The 5,128-nt window shown below is 38.8% G+C and overlaps 1 long non-coding RNA gene across 3 annotated transcripts; it reads left to right on the plus strand.

Annotated features, from left to right (window-relative positions):
• Nucleotides 1–320: 320 nt before the first annotated feature.
• Nucleotides 321–3,671, plus strand: LOC110882500. 3 transcript variants are annotated; one of them, XR_002560114.2, is made up of 4 exons: nt 321–1,276; nt 1,795–1,865; nt 2,042–2,219; nt 2,301–3,671. It is a non-coding gene; the product is annotated as an uncharacterized LOC110882500 (long non-coding RNA). The 3 variants fall into 3 exon arrangements; XR_004870138.1 differs by having other exon boundaries at nt 1,813–1,865; XR_002560113.2 differs by lacking the exon at nt 1,795–1,865.
• Nucleotides 3,672–5,128: the final 1,457 nt, after the last annotated feature.

Raw genomic sequence — 5,128 nt, forward strand, 5'->3', positions numbered from 1 at the left:
CACAAGCAACAACTCGTACTGCGCTCAATGTCCAAAGAAATTTTACCAATTTTGGAAAGAATGTTCATAGGTCATGGTGCATTTGATTGTATGGGATAACGCCTTGCCAAAATTGGGTGAGTCGGGTTGGGTGTCCGGACAAAACGGGTTTGGGTCATACACGGTTCAGGTGAAAATGAGCTTGGGTTAGAACGGGTCGATTTAAAAAATTAACACTTTTAGTTGATGTCAAACTAAAGATAGTTGGTTAAAATGAGACGTTTTATACAAAAAAGAAATTATACTAAAACAAGTCCTTTCTATGCTAAAAACTTGAAAACCCAACAGCACTAACATGTAGAAGCCTATTACCTACAGACAAGGATGCAACTTCCCTCCTTAGATGAAAAAAAACATGCTTAACTTCATTAGTTACATTCAAATATATACAGGGAGATAGAGGTCGTGATTATTGCGAGTGAATATTGTGATAGCGATAGGAATCCAACGTTTTCGGTGGTTGTAATACTCAATGGAGGATATAGAAGATTCGGGTGCCCTAGTGGCGGTAAAAATGACGACTGTAGGTTCGGTTTCTGTTTTGCTTCTTCGTCCGGTTTTTATATAGAATATTGATAAACAAGTCTGTCATGCCCACAGATATTCCCCTATATATTAAAAACACAACGTTTTGAACAGTAATAGAAGGGTTTTTATGTAAATTACCCCACCGTTTAAAACCCTCAAGCCCTACCTTACACCCACAGTTGAAAGAGAGATGCCGGGAGGTGGTTACCGCTGGCCACACGTCGCCGCCCTAGCCATATAAAACCCTCAAGCCCTACCTTACACCCACCGTTGAAAGAGAGATGCCAGGAGGTGGTTACCGCCGGCCACACGTCGCCGGCTCGCCGCCCTAGGTATAGAAAGAGGAAGCCGACCATAGAAAAGGGAACTCAGTGGAAGTTCCGCAGCTCATGGTCACGATCGTTTATCTGATTACAAGGCAGTGGTGGTTCAATTGAGACCTCAGACAGTCGTCGGCTAGGGTTCATGACTCGTAGGTGACGACGGAGACGATGTAGGTTAAGTTTCAAGCGATCAATGGTGTCAAACGATGGTCGTTCAGAACAAATGGACGGTTGGCGACGGGTTAAAACAAGGGAACACATTCTGGTGGTGGTGGTTTCACGGCGGTGAAGATGAGTGGAATCGGTGATTTCGGTTGGCAGATCTGGTAGTAGAGGGGCTGCTTGACCAAAAGATAAAACCTTCTTTCAGTCCTCACAGTCATCAGGTTTGCAGTTTACAAAACTATAATGTAACTTTTATACAGCTAAATGTGAACTTTAGAGATATATATTCACTGTGTGGTCAAACTGGTCATAATTGAAATTGGTCAAATTGACATTTCCTTCTTTACTGAGCCATTTGATAGGCGAGTTGGATCAAGAAAGGAGATAATCATTAATAAAAAATTGCACAATTGTTGGCCACAATTCATATCCTAACAAAGAATTAGCAAGCAGCAAATGACTAGGTCACAAAATATATATACAGTTTGAAAGTTAATCTATATTTTTCATGAGTATGAGTAGCTTTACAAAGTGATTATGACAAACTTGAAGAATCAAAATAGATAATTAGTTGAGTGAGGTTGAAGATAGTTAGGCATTTTTACTTAGTTATATTTTACTGAGTATGATAATGATGATGACATGTTGCTTCAAACTGATCGTTTTGATCTGAAATAATGAGAAAATGACAACCAAACAATTTGAATTTCATATCAATCTGCCATTTTACCATTTATAGATTCCAATGGTTGTGTAGATGAAGTCTACTACAGTTCTTTTATCCACCAAAGGACCAGTAGCAATCATGAGGTATGATCGAGTGAATCTTGTACTATTAATATTAGGATGTTAGGAATAGTGCCAGGTAGTTGCCTGGCACGTATTCATTGGGCCGCCAATTAACAGATCCATAGATGGCCACGTTTATTGATTATCCCAGTTGTCTCTTGAGGTTTTAAGGTTTTATTGCCACGTTTCATCTGCAGATCTGTAGGTATAGAAAAGTGGAGAGAGATGGAGATGTGTGAGCGGTTAGCACTGACAATGCTCCTTCGCCGATATTGGTGAACGACGTACACTACTCCAGATCCCAACTGTTTTAGTTCCAGATCTTAATCTCTTCGTGCAAGAATGACGAGCGATGCCACAAGCCTAATCGTAAAGGTAAACCCTTTTGATCGACTATTTTATTTCCAGATCTCGATCTGTTCGTTTAGATCTGAAATTTGTTTCAATTGTTCACAGAATTCTCGAAGTTTGTTGTCGGGCTATTAGTTTCATTGTGATGGCATTCGTATGGTTTTTTCTTTGCATTTAAAATCACTTTGATTTGGTGGCTCATTATCATACGAAAACATTCTAAGCTATCGTGGTCCAGTTAAGATTCATTGTTAAACATATATCTTCAACCTATCGAAATCTGATCGAAGCGAGGGCTTCTCACTTTCTATTCAGATTTCAGAGGTATGTATCTTGCTTTCTTTCTCTGCATCACGCTTCAATGATCGATGTTAGTTTTATTTACTATATAATTTTCGAATTGTTGTCGGCACACAATTTCTTTAAAGGATGAGAATACCTCTACTGAAAACCACGTTCTTTACATATGAATTAACACATATTCACTTGCCTTATATGTTATCTCTGCTAACAATATATGATATTGATTTTAGAAGAATGATACACCAATACTTTAGAATAAACATGTGTATAATTGATGTGCGTGCGACTTTGTGTTATTGTAAACCAACTATGCTTTTTTTACAATTGCATCAACAGTTTGACTTTTTTAAGGTCAAACTGTATACAACTTTGATACTGTTACATATTTTCATGTATTTTATAGAAAGTCGGTAACAAAAAAATGAGCGGTTTAAAGTATATGACAACTAACATAATGGCATTGTTGAATATTAACATTTTGATTACGAAGTCAAATTAGGACCTAAAAAGTAAGCTTCGCTCATCAACATTTCACATTTTTTGGTTTTCACTTGACTTTAGGCTGTTGTGTCTTTTTTAATATTTGCAGTACCTCAAACAGTCAAATCATCTCTCTTTTCTTCTAACCAAAACAAAAACAAAAGTGGGGTCTATGACATTTGATGTTTTCCAAGATTTTCTCCTGAACTTAGTCAAATAAGTCTTCATTTTTATATGTATATAATACCTGTCGTATGATCAGGTTGCAAACTACTGTAGCACCCGTGTTCATACTGCTTTACAAGAGGAGTTAGAGCCTCTCATGGTAAGCTTGGTACCAATTAAAGTGATAATAACTGTTGGAGAAAATAGCATTTTACAACTATTTCCTTAAGGTTGATGGCTAGATAGGAAGAAAACAAGGGAGTCATGAACCCGTTGCTCCCGAAACTGTGGGCTCGACTGCTGTCGTTGCGTTAATATGTTTCTCTCATATCGGAGTTTCAAATTTTGGCAATTAAGGATAGTTTTATGCAGAGGGAAAGAAGCCATGTCACTCTCTGTAAATCATAAAGCAAGATAAAAACATATTTGCTTATGTTCCAACTGATGAACATTGACTTTTGTAGTGTTTGGATGAACATATTCCACCTCATGAACTTTTTTATGCTACATTCTTTAAATTATAAACAACAGATGCATCTATAAACAACATCATGCTTAATTAATCCCAGGTTGTTATTAATATGACGAATCCTTGCAACCATAACTAGATGAAACTAACTTGTAATGTTGCGTAACGCGCGACGACGAATACACCTAGTTTTGATTAAATTCCAAATTGAAGTTCTATGTTACTAATTTAAGGTATAATGATTAACCTTGCACAGTGGGCCACATAAAATTAGTGTATAGATTGTTTATCAATCAATGGTTGATGATCAAAGTTTGTTTGAAATTTCAAGTCAAGAGTAGTCATTAAAGTCAAACTGATACTATTGAGTTACAGCTGGGTTGGAGTTGTGTCAATTCTGAGACGATTTGGTCGAGAATTGTGAGTCAGTTGCGGTGAGGGTTTGTTCAAACCAGTACCGGCAGGCAGCAGCGGCATTGTGGTGATTATAGTTGGCAGTTTGCAAACCAGGTTTAAAATTATAATATGCAACACTATTAGAGGTGGTTTCCTACACTATACGACGTACATGTTGTAGCATCAATAACGATTCGATTAAGCGCGCCGCAACGCGGCGCTGCGTAAAAACCTAGTTAATCTTAAAATAACAATAGATCGAAACATTTATCTTTTTTTTTGAACGACAAGGAACGATTTGCCAACCACCATGACACCGGGCGCTGTGGCCAAGGTCGACCGCTCGACCGCCACCTTCCCATTGGCTCTCCCAGATGCGCGGAAAGCCGACCTCCACCCGTCCGAAGGCACGGCAGTGGAATAATCGGTAAAACCTCGCCTTCCATCCAAGACGAACCGGCGCCACCTGTATTCGCCCTTCACCTGGATGCCGCAGAAAATAATGGGGAGAGTAGGAGTCGAACCTGGGTCACAAGTAACACCAAGTCTTTCCTCAACCACTCCACCACTACCTCATTGGCATCAAAACATTTATCTAGTTGTGGGAGTAAAGTCAACATTAATCTTTTTATTGGTGTTTGATCAATTTCTCAATATGGTTCGATATTTAATCGAATTTTATCTTTTTAAGTCAAGTATAACTTAAAGTCTATAATGTGCTTCGATACTGTTGATGCAACAAACATGAGACCAAAGATGGTAGCTGAGTCGGTTAGGCAAAAAGGTTGAAGGGTTCAACCTTGCCTAATGCAGGTCGCGGGGTCCCCCCACGTTTGCAAAACGTGGAAGGAGGTTCACTAGTTTGTAATTGTTGTTTGCTGAGAGTTCTTTCTCCGAGACGTGCTCGAATCCAGAAGTGAAAGCAAACAGAATGTGTGTGGTGGATGTGATAAGAAGTAACTTGAGAGTGAGCAAGTACTCCACGAATGACCAGAAATGAGGGAATCTCAACTGATCGAAGAATGTCTTTTAGGGTGAATGAGCTGTCTTCTTATAGGGGAAGACATCTCCTCAAATGGTATGTACAAGACTAGTAGAACCTGTTTGCAGTGGAGGGTTT

Source organism: Helianthus annuus, chromosome 10 (assembly GCF_002127325.2).
Source record: "Helianthus annuus cultivar XRQ/B chromosome 10, HanXRQr2.0-SUNRISE, whole genome shotgun sequence".
In the NCBI taxonomy this organism is placed as follows: domain Eukaryota; kingdom Viridiplantae; phylum Streptophyta; class Magnoliopsida; order Asterales; family Asteraceae; genus Helianthus; species Helianthus annuus.